This window comes from Astatotilapia calliptera, chromosome 9 (genome assembly GCF_964374335.1).
Source record: "Astatotilapia calliptera chromosome 9, fAstCal68.1, whole genome shotgun sequence".
NCBI lineage: Eukaryota > Metazoa > Chordata > Actinopteri > Cichliformes > Cichlidae > Astatotilapia > Astatotilapia calliptera.
This window is the reverse complement of record NC_137430.1, coordinates 10,754,371-10,774,454: the sequence shown is the minus strand read 5'-3', so window position 1 is coordinate 10,774,454 and position 20,084 is coordinate 10,754,371. Positions and strand designations below refer to the sequence as shown.

General features: G+C 40.0%; 1 protein-coding gene and 1 long non-coding RNA gene across 2 annotated transcripts in view; one reads left to right on the top strand and one right to left on the bottom strand.

Moving 5' to 3' along the window:
• The window catches only part of LOC113028755 (leukocyte elastase inhibitor-like), a 373,460-nt gene that overhangs the window by 171,005 nt on the left and 182,371 nt on the right, over positions 1–20,084 (bottom strand). The gene's annotated exons all lie outside the window — the stretch shown is intronic.
• LOC145430911 (uncharacterized) lies at positions 66–8,280 on the top strand. Its single transcript, XR_013911245.1, has 3 exons — positions 66–200; positions 1,468–1,572; positions 5,973–8,280. It is a non-coding gene; the product is annotated as an uncharacterized LOC145430911 (long non-coding RNA).

Here is a 20,084-nt window from a genome sequence, read left to right as displayed (position 1 = left end):
TTGTTTTTATTGTTTGTTAAATGACTTTTAAATCTCTAGTTTCGTTTAAGAACCATCTAGTCCAGCAGGTGGCGGTAATGCACCTTAAAGCTCTAACCGCCAAAGAAAAACCCCAAAAGAAGAAGAAGCCGCGGAGTTCCCGCTTTATTGCGTTTGTGTTTTAGTTTATTTTTCTTCCTCATCTAAAATGAAGCACTAAGGTAACTTTGACCTGAGTTCAGTCAATCTTGAATTTAGCTCCTGAGTGAAGTTTTCTGTTGCTCTCCTCGGTCTCTGTTGTCAGTTATTTGTGAACCAGTTGAAAGAAAAAGCCTCTACATCAAGTCAAGCTGCTACAAACTAATTTACAAGAAAATATTAACAAATGCTAATGAAACACAGAGAAGAAAACAGTGTTATTATTAGAAGAAAGCTTTTAAATTAGCTAAGTGTAATCAGAGTTTCTATTATTTTATTAGTCTGTTACTAAGCGCTAGTTAGCATCTCTGTCACTGTGTGGCACCTGCATAGTTTTTGAATGCAGTGTGCTATCCAAGCTAGCTAGCTAGCTAGCTAACGCCAGCCATCATCAATATAAGGTCACTTCCAGTGCCAAAAAATCCAAATATGTTGGCGGTAAAAGTGCTATAATGAAATCAATTTAAAAGAAAGGTAAAAATAAATGTATTCCTGGCTAAAACACACCTGCCTTTGTCTTATCAGCAAAGTTGTGTCAGCCCACAGGGCATGTGATTGTAAAAACTGGCCTCACTCTGAGAGGCCTGTTGTTAGAATCATTTCAAAGATAATTTGATAAATTCTGATCAGTATTCAGTAAATGAGCCTGATTAACTGTTAGCAAAATAATAATGATAGGCCAGAGATACCAGAGATTCATTTTTAAAACAAATACAGCCTCGAACCCTAAGAGGGGATCTGTGTTTTAAAAGTACTGCAGAGTTTTTAAAATAGAATAGAATAGTCTTTTATTGTCTTTGTACATATTCAACTAAATTGTGGGTGCTCCACACCAACTGTGCATGGAAAACAATATAAATAGTAAGACAGTAAGAATAAATAACATATAAGAGGAGTATATACAAAGAGGAGGAAGGCACACATTAGAGAACAGGTTGCAGAATGCTTGAAAGTAGTGCAGTGGCACTACGGCACACCTGATCATTTCTCACGGCACACGTATATATGCCGCGGCACAGTGGTTGGGAAACACTGTACTCTCCATTGTAATCCATTGATTGTTCTGTTTTCATTCTTTGTCAGGGCCTTTTTTAAAGAGGAATTGCTCTCCTGGTACTGGTGTGCCATACTGCTGAATTTAGTATCGGTGCTCAAACCTTTGTATGTTTTAAACAAGTTGCCCACCCAGGAGAGCTAAAATTTGTTGTTTGTGCTCTCAGATGAACATATGAGACACTTTGACTCTTCAGTGCAGTGTGGAGCTTAACAAAGTTCTGTTTTGTGTCCCAGCTGATCAGCAGGAGGAGAAGAGTCTGACGGAGCAGCAGGGGAACATTTAAGCTACGTGGACTCAGCTCAGCCACTGCAGAGAAAACAATGAGTTCGACAAAGAAGGTGACAGATACTAGTGTTAAGAAATACTCCATTAACCCTTTAAGGCCTATTGGAGCAGGAATGCTCCGTTTTGCAAGTGTGTAAGTTCATCTCTGAATGTTTGTAAAGCATTCCCACGATGGAACATATATGGAGCGACTGCCTCTTCTCTCCCCCTCCCTCTCCTGCTGCTACTTCAGTCATGAAACTGATTAATGATCAGCTGATCGGCTTTTCTGTCGCGAGTCCGTCTCTCTTGTTTGTTTATTGCCCACTTTGCGCCAGAAAGAGGAAACCAGCAGCTGAACAACAGCAGCACGTTTAACCTTGATAAGCTGTTGTTAGAATTTATTTAATATTACTTTCTACACCAGGATCCTTTTCTAGCTGACGGCTGGTAACTGTGCGGGGGCGGATCTAGCAAAGTTTAGCCAGGGGGGCCGATAGGGCATTAAAAATGGTAAATGGTAAATGGCCTGCATTTGTATAGCGCTTTTCTAGTCCTTAAGGACCCCAAAGCGCTTTACACTACATTCAGTCATTCACCCATTCACACACTGACGATAGCAAGCTACATTGTAGCCACAGCTGCCCTGGGGCGCACTGACAGAGGCGTCCTTAACAGGGAAAAGGTGGGCACCAAGACATACTTTTCTTTCTTATTCTCATTTAAAATGTCTAGCTTTTATTAAATAATTATCTGAATCTTACACCCAAAGTTTTAATCTGATGTAAAATGCATAGAAGTCCATGACTGTATATAGTAATTATTAAGTCTAATATACCCTAGTAAGCTATAGTACTTTTCCTTTGGGAAGGCACCATCTGTGCAGTCTGCAGTTCTGTTGAAGAAAGATGTTGAATCTATTTAGTTATTCTTAAAAATAATTGATTTCTGTGAATCTTTTTTCACACTGCATCAAATTAAAGTTGATTATGTTGATTAAGCATCATGAGGTGGAGGGTGGGTGATTCCCTATCTATTTTTTTTTTTAGAGTTTTAGAGCCCTATTATTTAGGTTACTTACTCTTTAAAATACCAGAATAGGGAGGATGGAGTAGGATTAAGTGTATTAGATTGATCACTATTAGTGAACTATGAAATATTTGGGTGCTGTGTATTTTTTGCATACAGGTATAACAGAATAGCTTTAGTGTTTTGTTTTTTAACTTGAGTATGAACTTATACAAAAACAGCAAGATATTTTAAAAAAAACAGTTCTGTTGATTAAAAAATACGGATTCATATCGGTATCGGCAGATATCCAAATTTATGGTATCGGACATAAAAAAGTGGTATCGTGCCATCTCTAGTAAAAATATAAACATAAGCTCTGACAAACTTGGTTCTATGGTAGGTCTTAAAGGGGTAAAAGATGAAGTACTGATATATATTTTATGCAAAACTAACTGAACCTTGTGCTATATTAATGTAATGTAATATTCATGTAATAATACAATGCCTACATTGTAGAGGGTGACTTTGCCTCTAAAGAGGAAAATGGGCAGGGAAGAGGTTAAAGTGGGATTCAGCAGGATTCAACCCTAAAATCAGCTGTAGTGGCTCAGTGTGGGGAAAAGAGTCACAGCTCACAATCATTTCTGTTGAGAGCTCCAGTCGATGTTCTTAATGTACAGGCTGTGATCAGCTGACCTGCTGCTCTCTGTGGATGTACACAACTGAATTCAACCAGATGTCTGCAGATGTTTCATGAGTTGTCCTGGCTGATTTCCATCCTCTACACCAGGGGTGTCAAACTCAACTGCACAGGGAGCAAAACTCAAGACACACTTTAGGTCGCGGGCCAAACAAGATAAACATTTATTGAACACACTAAAACCATGTTTTTTAAACAGAAATATGAATAAAAACAGACAAGAATATTATTCCAGAATAAATAAACTTAAAAAATCAACTTTAACTTTAAATGTTTTGATCTTCATAAAAATATATCCTGTCAAAATTATGCAAGTTAGAAATATGAACATGCTGCAAAAACCCCAGAAAAATAAATGAAAACATACACAAGGTTGGAGCTGCATGTAGACGGAGCTGGGGCATTGCTGCAGGAATGGAACTAATAAACTGTGCAGGCCATTCAGTGTCGTACTTTGCCTTGAGTGTACCATTACACTGCAGCTCCATCTGAATCTGCACAGGTGCAGTTTCCACGTAAAAAAGAAGCTTGAAATTCTCTTTTTGTGCTTCACAGTCACCAAAGCGCCGCGAACTCAGTGCGCTCAGTTTATCAGCAAAGTGCGCCGACTTGGTTCAACATTACTTGGCAACAGGGAAAGTGAGACAGGTTGCACTGGTGCATTTGTGACAGCTTCACTTGAAATGCCTTCACTGCATCATACATGTCATGTCCATTGTTAAATCTCCCAATTCTTTTGATCTTTGGGCTGAAGGAAGGACAATACTCGGTGTATAAATGCTCAATCAACAATCTTTTATTCCATACAATTCAACACTTTTGAGCATAAACCATCCGGAGGGGAGATGAGCGCGGGAGGGTGTCCGCCTGATCTCGAAGTGTCTGAGCGTTTCTCACATTCTTATAGCTTCAGCCCCCCTCCACCTAGTCATAAAACCTAAACATTCACATTCTTTCTCTCTTACGGCGCCTAAGTGACGGCCTTGGCTCCCTGTTTTATCTCCTCCTGATGAGATGGGGCAGAAAACCTCTCCAGTATGCTCTGTTCTCTTCTAATCAGACAAATAAGGCCATGACTCTCTGAAAACAGTATTTCTTATACCTCAGCAGTATAATGCATCATAAATGGACACTCTGGTGACAGTGGCAGAGAAAAGGACATTAAAGAAACTGATGGACATTATGAACAATGCTGAGCATCCTCTGCACACGGACATTAACAACCAGAAGAGTCTGTTCAGTGACAGGTTGCTTCTCCCAAAGACAAGAACTAACAGACTTAAAAACTCCTTTGTCCCACATGCCATCAGACTGTTTAACTCCTCTCTGGAGGGGAGAGGGAGGGGAAACAGGAGGACAAAGGAGGGGGGAACAACTAAGCTGTAGTGCCTCTTCACTTCACTGTGCAATACCTTTTGTGCAATACTTTTGTAAATAGTCAACAGTGCAATAGACCTCAATACTTGAAATGTGCAATTCACTTGTATTTTTATTTTTTGTTCCTATTTATTCTATTTATCCCCTTCGTATATTTTATTTATATTGTCTCTGTATTTATATATATGTGTGTGTGTGTGTGTGTGTGTGTGTGTGTGTGTGTGTGTGTGTGTGTGTGTGTGTGTGTATATATAATATTCTGTAACTCTGTAACTTCTGTCGGTGCTGTGCTTTTTTGGAAATCGAATTTCCCAGAGGAACCCACCCGAGGGATTAATAAAGTTCTATCTAATCTAATCTAAAACAATATCACTCATTCACAATAAATCAGCAGTCTAATGTAATACAAATCAGTTTAATAACTGTAATAGTTGTCACCTTCTTCGAAGTCAGGAGAATAATGCAAACTAAAACTACGTAATAATTTCACTATCTTTAATTAGGGGTATAACGTGGCATAAGATAATATAATAATCTCACACCATGAACTGACAGATTTCCTTGCTGAGCTCAAAAACTATTGAGAACTTTTTCCCAACTCAGCCAACGGAACTCTGTATGATAAGGATGTCACCAAACTCTGAATCATAGAAGGATGAAATTGACGGTGATTTAAACCTTTAAACTCAGATAAGATTTACGGTTTGTGTTACAGTGATCGTTACATGCTCCATTTATAGGACTTTACCACACAGCCTGGTGTATGATGCAGGATTGGATTTCATGTGTTACTGTTTAGGCTCAAATCAATTTGATCTTTGAAGCCCGCAGTGATGAAATAACTCCCCTCAAATGACTTAAACCAAAAGTAACAAGCCTGTGTTGAAAATGTAAGGAGTAGAAAATACAGATTTTTTTTTTTTTTAATGTAGCGAGTAAAAGTAAAAAAAACGTCAGGTTACAGTCAGACTCTGACATCATCCTTCACTGAACCAAGCTAGTAACTGTTACATTTGATTTATTATTATCGAATAAATTAGACAATTATAGAAATATATAATAGGAAACAAACAGGAAATATAAAAAAGTACAGACCTGGTAAACATTTATTACTATTCTGAGTGTGTTAGCATTAATATTTGTGTACAAGCAGGAGAGATGGGCATGATTTTAGAGTGTTTGAACAATGATTAATTATCTTTAACAGCAGGTTGGATGTAATGTGTTACTACTACCAGTAGGTGGGGATAAGAGACCTTTAAGGTGTTTGGTGCCACACTCCACCTTCAGGTTTAAAACTAGTGTTAATGGAGGGAGTTTGAAGCTTCAGTTTGTTCAATGACTGCATTTCACTCACTGCCTCTGTTTGTATCTCTGTCACTGCAGGACCAACGTGGACCGAGAAGTCAGCGCTCTCAGGAGGCCGACAAACCTCACAGAAGAAAGAGAGAGAAAAAAAACACCTGTGACGAGTGTGGGAAGGATTTTACCTGGAAGTTTAAACTAAAACAACATCAGCTCATCCACACTGGAGAGAGACCGTTCAGCTGTGACTTGTGTGGAAAGTCGTTTGCCTGGAAGAAAGCCCTGAAAACACACCAAGTCGTCCACAGTGGAGTTAAAGCTTACAGCTGTGATCAGTGTGGTAAAGCTTTTGCTCACAGTAGCAGTTTACAGAGTCATCTAGTTACCCACTCTGGAGTTAAGACATACAGCTGTGACATCTGTGGAAAAACCTTCAGCCGGCTAGGGTACCGAAATATACACCTACGCATTCACTCCGGAGAAGATGTGTACTGGTGTGATCAGTGTGGCAAATACTTTACAACAGACGCACACTTACAACACCACATGTTTACCCACACTGAGGAGAGACCTTATCAATGTGACCTGTGTGAGAAGACTTTTAAAACTCCACAGTACCTGAGACAACACCAACAGATCCACACCAGAAAGAGACTCTACAAGTGCAGTTACTGTGAGGTTTGTATTTTTATTTTTATCTTGTAAGTTCAGTCTGACTGTTTGGAACAAGTGTGCTCATTAAATCATGTTAGCATGTTAGCACTTCTACTGCACCGAAGAGTAGCTCTGAGCCATTATTCAGGTTTTCATTTCAGTTATAAGTTTCGTTTACACGATCATGAAAAACTAAAAATGCTGAAAATTGCAATGTTGCTGTTATTTAATCTTCAGGCACCTTCGTGGTATATCATGGTGTTATTATTTCTGCATAAATGGCCTCATTCCTCTGTCAGGTGTAAATGGAATAAAATAAAACAAATTAAGTACAAAACCAAACCATTCAGTAATCTTCTCTTATGGTTAACAAAGTTGTATCGTTACGTAATGGTAGGGCTGGGCCATATCATACCGTTCACTGTAATACCGGTATAATGTTGGGCAACGACAAGAAAATGAAATATCGCGATAGAATATGGGTAAAACGCGCATGCAACAGTGCCTTTGTTTTCATACGCACATGGCGAAAAAGGCACGGCAGCGACGGAGAATGACAAGGGCGAAAGCGAATCGTTGAATGAAACGGATGAACCAGAATTGGTTTGTAAAAATGCTGCAACGACAGTGGTGTGGAACTGGTTTAGCTTTCGTCCGTCAGATACACAACAAAGCACTATTTTTGGTAGAGCATGCCAGCAGACCGTCGTTATTACCGTTTTTTTTGGTAAATACAGCACACTTAAAATCAAACCTTTGATTTTTCTGAAAATCGACAGTGCCCCTTATAATCCCGTGTGCCTTATGTTTGGATTCTGGTTGTGTTTACTGACTTCGAAACAATTTTATGTGGTACACGGCGCTCGAAAATCTGTCAAATGTTTTAGTACGACTTTGCTAAGCTACGAACCCGCACCACTTGATGGATTGTCAGCAGTGTTGCCAACTCCTCAGTAAGGAAAATCGCTATTGGTTGTCGCTAGAAGTCGCTAAATGATGTCATCGCCTAATTTGCATAATTGGTCATGCTAATGTAATTCTAACCTACGCTGTTGGAGAGAGAAATAACATTGTGGAAGAGACATAAAGTCAGTAAAAAACGTCTTAAATGCATTTAGAATTTATTTAGAACTACAAATTAAATTTCTTCTAGCAATTATTGTTTTTTTAATGTCACAATTCCAACCCTTTATCCGTCCTTGGCTTGGACGGCAAAAGTGACCCGAAACAGGCACTCTGGTGGAGTTACTTTGTGTTTTTGTGTGTTCATAAGTAGTTTTAAACTTTGTGGTCCACAAAACAACATAACAGTAAAAGAAGAACTGACTGACAGTCAGTGCGGGAGCCCTGCCCTGATACCAGCTGGGGGAGGACTATCCTCCGCCTGTGAACGCTTTTGCACGGGCGAGGTGCCCACCGCAGCACCCGCTGCTCATTGAGAGTAAGAGCGATACGCGCTTTCACGTTAAAAAGTTGTCATAAATAAGTCTCTAATAACGCCAGAAAAAGTTGCCAGATTTGTTGCTAGTCGCGTTTTAGGAAAAAAAGTCGCTAAGGGGGTCTGAAAACTCGCTAAATATAGCAACAAAGTCGCTAAGTTAGCAACACTGATTGTCGGAGCATTACGGCTGTCATAGGCAGGAGCCTCGCGGAGTGATACGTACGGTGCTTCAACATAATATTACCGTATTGTGTGTGTATAAGCTCTTTTAAAGTTTTGTGGATATTATACATGGTTATGCTGAGGATATGTCGGCCAATTTCCACTGGAAATGCCTTTTGGTTAAACTGTCAGCGAGGAATTTGCACTGTTACATTTTTATATAACTTTAATGTAAAAAACAGCTGCTTGTTTAAGTGAAAATACATTGATGGGGTTTTTTGCACTAATAAAATTGTGGAGTTGTAAAGTATTTTCTCTAGTGCCAATTATATCGTCAGTTATATCGTTATCTCAATTTTCAAATCTATATTGTGATAAATATTTTTGGTCATATCGCCCTGCTCTACGTAATGGTATTGTAGTATTGTAGCTGTAGTATCATTGCTTCCTTATAGCTTTAGTACTTTTAAACATTAGTGTTAAAATACCCATTTAATGTTATAATTGCAGTGTCATTGGGGGTAATAGTGTTTTTCTTGTATCCCGGTCAGCTCAGTGTTATAACTGCACAATTACAGTGTTATTAATGCAGTATTAAATCAGTATTATTGCAGTGTTACAGTAGTTTACCATGGGTACCCTAAAAACAGTAGTATGGTAGTACTTAAGTGTAAGTCAGATGTTACTGTAATATTAAATAAGTATTGCTGTAGTATTATGGTGGTAGTATTGTAGTTATTGTAGCCCAGTAAACTGAGTGTGTTAATCGAAACAGTAAAATGTAATTGGACGTCTGCAGAGATGCTCTTTATTTCAGGCGACTTTCAGGATAAAAGTGTTGAAGGACTGACTTACACTGTCTTTGTGTCTTTGTTTAGAAGCAGAGCGACACAGATGGATCCACTTCTCAACCCTGTCATCGCTGTGGTGGTGGGAAAGACTTTCGTTGTGACATCTGTGGAAAAACTTTCAGTCAGCAAGCCGGCCTAAAAATACATCAACGTAAACACACTGGAGACAAACTGAAATACTGCAAAGAATGTGGGAGAAGCTTCCCCACATCAACTCAGTTAAAACAACATGAACTCTTTCACAGTGGGGTCAAAAAGCACCTCTGTGATCAGTGTGGGTCATCCTTCACCACTGCAGGTCACCTTAAAACACACAAACGAGTCCACACAGGAGCGAAACCATACAAGTGCAGACACTGTGACAAAAGCTTCTCACATTCAGGTAGTCGTAGCAACCATGAACGTACACACATGGAAGGAAACTACAGCTGTGAGCAGTGTGACAAGAGCTTCAGTAATCTCAGTTCATACTCTGCACACAAACGATCCCACGTTACTAATAAACTGTTTCACTGTTACCAATGTGCCAAAACATTCACTTCATCATCTGCTCTGTGCAAACATCAGCGCGATCACGCAGGGCTGAAGTCGTTCCCATCACAGGATCAGAGTGAATCTGAAGAGAGAGAAACATCCTCTGGTTTCAGAGTCCAACTTAAAACCCTGGAGATCAGGCTCCACAGAGTTCAGGTCGGCTCTCCTTAAAGTTCTAATGAATCAAACTGTTCCTGTAGTTCAATGTTAATCTTTATAAATTGTTCTTCTTCTGTTTGTGTTCAGTCGTTACCTTTTTTTTCAGTGGTTGGAGTTAAAATCAGTTTCCTGTTCTCAAGTTTTTATTGAATGTATTTTATTAAAGTTCTTAAATGAAGTTAAAATGATGTTAAATAAAGAATTGTTTGAACGACAGAGATTTTGAGCCATGATGTCATTTCCTGTATTTCAGAGTAAAGACTGAAGTGACAAATGGAAACATGTTTACAGTCATGGAATAAACACTGATGGGTCATCTGTAGGAAATACTATTGCTGACCTGACAGACTCGACCTTGTTTACAAAGAAAGAAAGGAACTGATGACATGTGTCAGCAGAGGCTTTCAGGGTTGTTTAGAGTAGAGCTGATAGTCTTAAAGAACACGGCGATTATGACAATTTAACACAATGATCTGAGAAACATTCTTTTAACATTTCAAAAGAAACCTGCAATTTGTCTTTCTTCCACTTTCACTCTGCTCTCCTACACTGACGCCTGACTGTTCGGGTGGATCTTCTTTATAAAAGTGGAGGAGAAGAGAGCAGCGGCGGGGTGGAGCGCGAGCTTTAAACTCATGCACAAGAGAAACAGGTTTGTGATGAGAGAACACTGAATCCCACATTTCCAAATATAAAACAGATAAACCATATGATAACACCAGGTCAAGAGTGACTGATGAACACTGAGAAAACCTCCAACCATCAAATCAATTTGAGCTTAAACAGAAACACATGAAAGGTAATCTTGTTTTTTTATATTAATCACCAGAGGTTGTTGCATAACGAGAGAATGGAGCCAGCTAAGAAGAGGAGGATGTCCTCCCCTGTGTGGGAACATTTTGATCTTATATCTCCCAACAAGGTATGTAAATTTCTACAGAAGATGTATTTTCATAATACTGATGGTGCAATACAATTTATGTTAAGCTGTCTTGACTTTTGTACAAGGTGAAGTGTTTGCTATGTGCCAGGGAGCTGGGATATAACAACAACACCTCATCCATGCTTAGGCACTACAGAGCTTTGCATGAGAATAAGAGGAACACCGACTGTGGAGCAAGACCAGGTGAGCCATCAAATGCCATGATAATATAGCATGCTGTAATGTTACTAAATGATATAACAATATTATACAACTGTAATAAGTTACGTGTGTGATATTTATATTTGTGCTTTGTTTTTGTTGTCTTTCCTCAGGAGAACAATCTCAAATAGATGAAGACCTGGTTAGCATGGTGATTGAGGACTCCCAGCCATTTAGCATTGTGGAGGACAAAGGATTCAAAAGATTTGTTAAATCATTAAATCCTAGCTATGTTCTCCCCACTAAAAAGGTCATAAAAGCAGTGAAAATTTAGTTTTTACAGAATAAAATGTGGGCAGGACTGAGGCTCAAAGCCTCAGTGTGTAGCTGTCCATACCTCAACGTTACAAAAGCACAACCACTGTCCACACCCCAACCACACCTCACCTCACAGTAAATGATCATTTCCATTTTAAGCATTTCCAAATAATCATTTTCCATACTGCCAGTATAAATATACACAGTATACTGGATCACTACAATATAGATGTTTTACACACTCTTCAAATTCATGCCAACTAATATTTTTACGTCCAGTAGATGTCCTACTAGAGCAAATGAAGCTTCAAGATGCTTTGCGCTGGGGTGAACCAATTGGATGAAAAGCTTCAGTGCTTCATGAAGCTTCATCTGCCCATCACTAGATTTCAGCCCTGCGTGATCGCGCTGATGTTTGCACAGAGCAGATAATGAAGTGAATGTTTTGGCACAGTGGTAACAGTGAAAAAGTTTATTAGTAACGTGGGATCGTTTGTGTGCAGAGTATGAACTGAGATTACTGAAGCTCTTGTCACACTGCTCACAGCTGTAGTTTCCTTCCATGTGTGTACGTTCATGCTCGTTACGATGACCTGAACGTGAGAAGCTTTTGTCACAGTGTCTGCACTTGTATGGTTTCTCTCCTGTGTGGACTCGTTTGTGTCTTTTAAGCTGACCTGCAGTGGTGAAGGATGACCCACACTGATCACAGAGGTGCTTTTTGACCCCACTGTGAAAGAGTTCATGTCATTTTAAGTCACCTGATGTGGGGAAGCTTCTCCCACATTCTTTGCAGTATTTCAGTTTGTCTCCAGTGTGTTTACGTTGATGTATTTTTAGGCCGGCTTGCTAACTGAAAGTTTTTCCACAGATGTCACAACGAAAGTCTTTCCCACCACCACAGCGATGACAGGGTTGAGAAGTGGATCCATCTGTGTCGCTCTGCTTCTAAACAAAGACACAAAGACAGTGTAAGTCAGTCCTTCAACACTTTTATCCTGGAAGTCGCCTGAAATAATTGAAATCCATTTCGTAACCATTTCTCTTAACAGGTGCCATTTATGGTCCTTATACACACACAATACGGTAATATTACGTTGAAGCACAGTACGTATTACTACGCGAGGCTCCTCGGTAGCCGTAATGCTCCGACAATGCATCAAGCGGTGCAGCTCCGTAGCTCACCAAAGTCGTACTAAAACATTTTTTGACAGATTGCTGAGCGCTGTGTACCACATAAAATCGGTTCGCGGTGATCAAGCACAACCAGAATTCATACAAAAGGCGCGCTGTCAAGTTTTGAGAGAATGAAAGGATTTTAGGCAGCCTAAAATCCGTTAGCATGGTTAGCTCGTTAACACGTTGACGCTGTCCAGCCCCACGCACAGGGCGATGCGCAGTAACTCGTTAACGGAGATTTGCTGTGTTCATCTTGTCGTTGCCTGCAGGTGAAGCGATGGGGGAGGAGGGGGAGTTGTGTTCAGTGAAGGAGAGAGGCGAGGTCGAGTAAAGTTGCATAAAGACAAAAGTGGACGAAAGAGCGACAAACTTATGGCTCCACAACTATATTGATATAAAGGATATTGTCACATATTACATCTCGTATAAAAATATATCGATATTTTTTAAAAACTCGATATATCGCCCAACCCTATCTATCTCTGTCGGGTTATCATATAGCCCGACGGGCGAGGCTGAGATAGATTTTTGTCGCCCGACCGCAGATATTGCAAACTCCGGGACGTCGGGCTAGCGATTTTGCGAGCCCTGAATAGTAATAAATGTTTACCAGGTCTGCACTTTTTTATATTTCCTGTTGCTGTTTCCTATTATATATTTCTATAATTGTCTAATATATTCAATAATAATAAATCAAATCTAACAGTTACAGGGTTCATACGCCTTTTTCAGGGTCAAATTCAAGCACTTTTTAAGCACTTTCAAGGTCCCTTTTCAAGCTTTTCCAGCCCCCGTGCCAAAAAAAGAAAAGAATGCATGTTTCAATTAGCATCACCTCAGTAAGACCATGTGAAAAGACACCTTAGCTCCCCTTTTGTTAGGACATAGAAAAACACACCTTATACACATAGTAGGGGTGGGCGATATAAACGATATACGATGATATAAATTTGGCCAACGATAGAGATTTTGACTATACCGCTCTATCGCGACAGCGCAAGTTGATGATGTCATCAAGCTGCGGCTGTTTTGGTCGAAAGCATCGCAGCGGCTACAACCATTATCATCTGCAAATTATGGCAGGCGGCAGTCATAGCAAAGAGATGAAGCACTTTTTAAATATGGGGAAAGCCAAAAACTGCGCTTCCTCCACTTCCTAACATTGAATCATTAATGTTGAATTCTCTCACATCTGTTCTATTCCCATATTGTTGCAGTATATTAATGACTAACCTCGTATTGTGGATGAATAATCTCAGTTGTTCTCCTGACTGAAGTTTGCCTAGGGTTGCCAACTCCCTGAAAAATAAATAAGGGACACCTCGTGGCCAGGGCCGGGCAACCCAGTTGTCTTCACCCTTCCCAGTGTGGTAGCTCTTTTTTTGTGTGTGTGAAATTATTTTTTAACCATTTGACTTGAATTTGATTTAAGCAGATGCATATTCTTTGTGATATGACCATATGGGAAACAAATGATCATTTAGCCATTTATTTTTAGCTCAAAATGACAACATTAACACAGTAAAACAGGTCTCTTTCTTAAACAGAAGCCTGTCATGCTTAACTTTTGAGAATATAAGTAAATCTTTCTTTAAAAGAACTCTGTCCTGCTTAACTTAAAATTATATAAATTAATAGAAAGCAATAGAACGAAAAATATTCTTGTAACAGTGCACATATAGTGCATTTAGTACAATTGGCTTCAGTTGAGGTATTATTTCAGCTTTTCTAATGCTAATCAGCTGCTCCTGTTTGTAAACCCACTTGTTCCCATGATTACGCACCTTAACTCATCATCATTATTCATCTATGTATTACTTTTATGTATTATTCATCTATTTGTTGTAATCATCCATCCTTGCAGTTGTTTATTACACAAAATAAATGATATTATTATACTTCTGGCCACATAGCGCTGATATTCACCGCACATGCCCATATTAACCTTAACCAGAGGGTTTAAACAACAAACCAGTGTTTACATACCATATCTGCTTCTGCCGTGGCCTGGTGGACAAAAAATTGGTTAAGGGTTCCCCGAGCTTTCACGCCCCTCATGTTCTTCTTGTGCCCACCACTAGAAGCATGCCTATGGAAAAAGTGCGCCGGCACACAGTGCAGTGCGCTTTATAGGTGTTATCGTGCACTTTCCCAGCCAGGTGTTTTCCTTTTCCCAGTCCTCCCTGTACTTTTGCAGCCTTTTTTCTTTTCTTTCTCTGAGGGGAACAAACATTGCTGCTCTAACGCTGGGCTTACACTGTGCGATTTTTGGCCCATTTTGAGCCGATTTTTGAGTCGTGCGACCGATTTGGTGATCGGCCCGATTTTGGCCTTCATCGTGCATCGTGTAGTATACGTGGGGTAACGAGAAGCGATTAACACCTCACGACCAGCTCCCGATCATCAATCGCTCGTGAGGGTGTCACCACAGCCGCTCACACTGCTCATGCGCAAACACGTAAACATCGGTGAAAAAGACGGCGCAGCACGGCTGTGCAGCGTGTGATCTGGACACAAGTGATGGAGGCACTTGTAGAACTTTGGAAAGCTCATCCGAGCCTTTTCGATGTAGCATCACAAAATTATCACGACCACAACAACCGTGAAAATAGTTGGATTTACACTGCTGCTCAATCACAGCTGCCTGATCATGTTTTTCATTAGCAATTTAGCAAAGTTGATGGTGGTGGTGTGTGTGTCTGTGTGAGTGAAAGACAGAGAGAGCGAGCGACAGATTTTCTGTTATAACCTTCATGTTATGTTGGCACAGTGTGAGCACTCAGGTTGCATCAGAGCATCGGGCCGTATAGTGTGAGACCTGCATCGTGACCTGCAAACTTCTAATCCCTGCGAGTCAATCGTGCAGTTTGAGCAAGAGCTGAATAACGTGACTGAAAAAAATCGCAGTGTCTGCCCAGCTTTAGGTGTACTGTCATCCGAGACGTGCACCGCAGTGTCGGCGTTTGTTTCCCTGTTGGCCATGCTTGTTGTTGTGGTCATCTGTTGTCTTCCGGTATTTTCTCCGCAAGCGACCTTTCCTCGACCAATGAGATAATCTGAATTGTCATACTCGAATTGTCATAAGTGTGCTGTCAGCTCATTGGTCACAAAGCAGGAGAGGGGCTGGGAATTATGTTTTCAAACAAAGCGTTAATTCCATTAACATTTATAGACTACTTTTGATTCTCACTGTATTACGGGACAAAGTGCGTCCCTTATTAGCTCAATACGGGACGTGTACTTTTGTTTCTAAATACGGGACGATTCCGTTTTTTAAGGGACGGTTGGCAACCCTAAGTTTGCCCCATGTATAGCATCCTGCTATGCGATTGCATTTGTCCCTGACCACCAGAATCCCTCACGTTAACTTTTATCGAGTGGAAAAAAGTTGGCGTTCATCCTCCAGCTTCACTGTGCTAATGTTATGCTAACATAGCTGTGTTGCTAGCAATCACGTAGCACAACATTATATACCAGGTAGTCCAACTTCAGTAACCCTGCAAACGCCACTGCTGTTTAGTTTTCTGTCTTCATTTATGTTGGTAGTGGTAGCAGAGCTGTACGTTTTAATTAGTTTCATTAATCTCTCAGTCAGAACATGGTATGAAATGTTTAGGTGGAAACTAGCGAGCTAACTTCCTGCTAACTTGTAACTCCGTTAAATTCAATAACTTCTGTTTTCATGGATGCCTGGATGTTAAACTTAATTGTTACACCTGGTAAAGCAGCAACGCTGATGATTTTATTAAAGATGAAAGAATTTAGACCGTTTTTAACTCTCAGTGTTCGTTTGACATTGGGACTTGAAGAGGACGGAGTTTTGGACCCAGATTGCTCCGCGAAGCTCCTCACCACGGCAGCCGTAATGCTCTGACGATCCATCAAAACATTTTCTAACAGATTTCTGCACACCAAAATTGGTTCGAGGTCAGTAAGCACAACCAGAATTCATACATAAGGCACACTCTTGATTTTTGAGAAAATTAAAGGATTTTAAGTGTGCCTTATAGTGTAGAAAATACGTTATACAGAAGAAAAGAATATATCGCGATATATATCGTTACGCACGTGCTTCAAATTATACCGCGATATGGATTTTAGGCCATATCGCCCAGCCCTAATACATAGTGTATAAACTCAAAATACACATTTCACTTAAAAATTAAGATGTGAAAATGTGAACAAATCAACTTGTTAGAGATATTCTTCTCCTCTTGAAAAAAAAATGAAAAATGAAAAATAAAGAAATAAGTCTTCTCATCAGATATTGATGCTTCTTTCCTGTGTGACAAAAAATAGGAGACAGATGTTTGTTTGTTTGTTTGTTTTTTAAGTTAATTCCCAATAAAACTGTTTCATTGCTAACTACATTGCTGTCTGTATTATTGCTGAAGTCCTAAATGATCATCTTTAAAGTGTTTGTGCTAATAACATCAAGTCAGACAGGCATGGAGAACAGCACTGACTGTTTAAGTAGTTTAATGTGTAGGTGCTGGTGATAAACACATTTTGAATGAAAGCCGGGGAACTTTGGTAGCACAGAAACAAGTGGCTATTCTTTGTGACCATATAGATCAGTCCCTCATATTACCATTATTTCACCCAAAGGCACAAATTAATACTCAAAAGAGCTGCAGCAATACACACAAATATAAACAGTACTTGGTGACAACTTTGCTTTTCACAGCATATTCCATAATAGCGCTGCCATACTGCATCACACTCAGTGCATTTCAATCATTTCTCCAGCGAGTTTGATAGCAAAATAATAATCATAATTTTAAAAAAAAAAATAGCGTGTGTAACGTACACATACTGGAAAATTATTTACTAGGACTCACCTATCATGTGACCGGACAGAGCAAACTCCGCCATTGTTGTTTTCCATCAAACACTCATTAAAACAGCAACCTGCAGGTATGTTAGCGCACTCATCCCCGACTGTCCGAGGGAGGGGCGGGGTCACACTTTGAAACAGATGCAAGGCAGCCCAGGCGGGGAAATTTTGCTTTTGAAATACAGTTACATTTTCAAGAACTTTCAAGCACCACATCTGAAATTCAAACACTTTTCAAACCTCGAAAAGACGACATTATAATTCAAGCATTTCCCAGGATTTCTGATTTTTATACTCAAAAATCCATCCACAAGCTTCAACGCGTCCAGAACTCTGCTGCCCGTATCATCACCAGGACCCCTTCTATCCACCACATTACTCCTGTTCTGCAGCAGCTTCATTGGCTCCCGGTCAAATATCGTATCAATTTCAAAATACTCTTGTACACATTTAAGGCCATTCATCATCTCTCCCCTCAAAACAGGACTACAACAGTTCAAAATCAGGACTTCTTAGGACTTAACCAAAACAGAACCAGAAACAGCTGGGGGAGCAGCACAGCAAAGGACTCATCCAGGCTGGAAAAACGAATCAGGAAGGCTAGCTCTGTGGTCGGCATGAAGCTGGACACTTTGGTGATAGTGGGAGAGAAAAGGACATTAAAGAAACTGCTGGACATTATGGAAAATGCTGGGCATCCTCTGCACATGCTCGTAAATAATCAGAGGAGCCTATTCAGCGACAGGTTGCTTCTCTCAAAGTCAAGAACCAACAGGCTTAAAAACTCCTTTGTCCCACACGCCATCAAACTGTTTAACTCTTCGTTGGAGGGGAGAGGGAGGGGAAACAGGAGGACAAAGGCGAGTGGGAACAACTGAGCTGTAGTGCCTTTTCACTGTGCAATATTTGCAATATTTTTTTATATTTCACCTTTTTTGTGGGGCAAATAATATTGACACCAGTCATTTTGAGTTTTTCTGAAATGATTCTGTTGTTGTCTACAAAATATTAAAAAAATTAAGCTTTAGGGAAATCCTCTGGTTTAAAATCCTGTTTAAAAAAGCACTTGGGACAATTGTGGTGGAGACAGCTTTTGTTATAATATCAATAATATTTATATGAATATGGGATACTGTTACATGTTTGCATAGACGTTTGTGGAATATGGAGACACTCCTGGCATTATATGAGCAAAGTGAAACTCAATTTTTAGGGTTCATGGAGATGAGTGTGAAGATCCAAACAATCCCTGTCAGTGATGGAGAAGCTTTGATGAAAATATTTGGTAAAAAGTTCACCAGCATGAAGGAAATGAAGTTTCAAACTTTCCTTAGGAGGACCCCAGCACGCCTGCTTAAAGAAACGTAAGTGTGCTGATGTGGATGCTTGCAGTGACTGCTGTATAGAGGCCATCACATGAAACATATCAGTGTCATAATTGTTAGTTTAGTCACGTGTTTGTTTATTGTCCTTATTGTTTTATCTGGGACTGTTTGCAAACATCTCAGAGAGAGGAGACACCAGCATCTGAACAGAGACTCAAACCAGCAACCTGCAGCTCCCTGCTTGGCTGCTCCAGTTTTCTCCTCTCTCATGTTGCCCACCAGTGATTTCTAGCTGCCCACCCACACAGCAGGCTAGAATATGCACTGAGCCTCAGCACCATGGTTGCAATACTTGGACATGTTTTCTTTATTAAATAATGAACCAGACCCCAAAAAGTAAACAGCTGTTATTGCTAGGCAACGGGAGCAGCATTTGGTGATGCAGCACCTGACATTCCTGACCATGTGGGCGGAGCATGCATGGAATGGAATGTTTCGTAGAACTGTGCAACACAAGCACTTAGTTACAGCATTGTTCATTGTATCCAGACACAGCTAGAGACACATCTACAGCAGCATCTCTGTGCAGGACAAACGACGGTTGAAGAAAAAAACACATCGAAAACTTCACTTCTCTACAAAACTTTGGTTCCTTTGTTTAAAAGGCCAAAATGAATCAAGGGAGATCGAGAAGAGGATTGGTGAGTGCGTCACCATACAGTACAGAACAGTCTGAGCTGATTAAACTACGAGAAGAATTTCAAATAATACAGGCTGAAAATGTCAAATTAAAAGAAGTGGCAGAAGAATCAAGAGAAGAAGCTAAAAATTCAAAGTTTGAAACCGAAGTAGTATTGAAGGAATTACTGCATGTGGGTCTAAAGCTTAAAGGAGAGAAGATGGGAAAACAACAAGCAGAAAATGAGAATGAAAACATCAAGAAAGAACTGTTGGAAGCTCAAAAAGCATTGGAGGAAGAGAAAAGCACAGCACAAGAAGCTAAAAATAAATATCAAACTGCAAAGAAGGAGGCAGAAAATGTGATGCAGGAATTACAGGAGGTGCAGGAAGCTTTTGAAGGGGAGAAAAGGAAAATGCAGTTGGCAGCACAAGAAGCTGAAAATGTAACGGCTGAAGCTGAAATACTCAGGAAGGAATTACTGCATGTAAAGCAACAACTTCAAGAGGAGAAAAAACGTAAACATGAGGCAGAAAATGAGATTGAAAATATGAAGAAAGAATTGTTGGAAGCTCAAAAAGTGTTGGAGGAAGAGAAATTTAAAATACAGGAAGCAAAGAAAGAAATGGAAAATACAAAGAGTTTCACTCAAAACATGAGGAAGAAGTTGCTGGAAACAGAGGAAGAAATAGAAAAAGAGACACATGGAAAATGGGAGGCAAAACAGGAAAGTGAAACTCTGAAGAAGAAACTGATGAAAGTGCAAGAAGAACTTGCAGAAGAGAAAATTGAGGTGAAGGTATTCAAGAAAGAAACGACAGCCTCTGAGGTGACCAAGAAAGGCTGCAAAGATGCACTTAAAGAAATGCAAAAGCACAAAAAGGAAGCTAAAGAGCTCCTGAAACAGAAAGTCAAACTGGCCAAACAGCAGCTGAAAGAAGCATTTAAAGACGCCGAGGAGCAGCTAAAC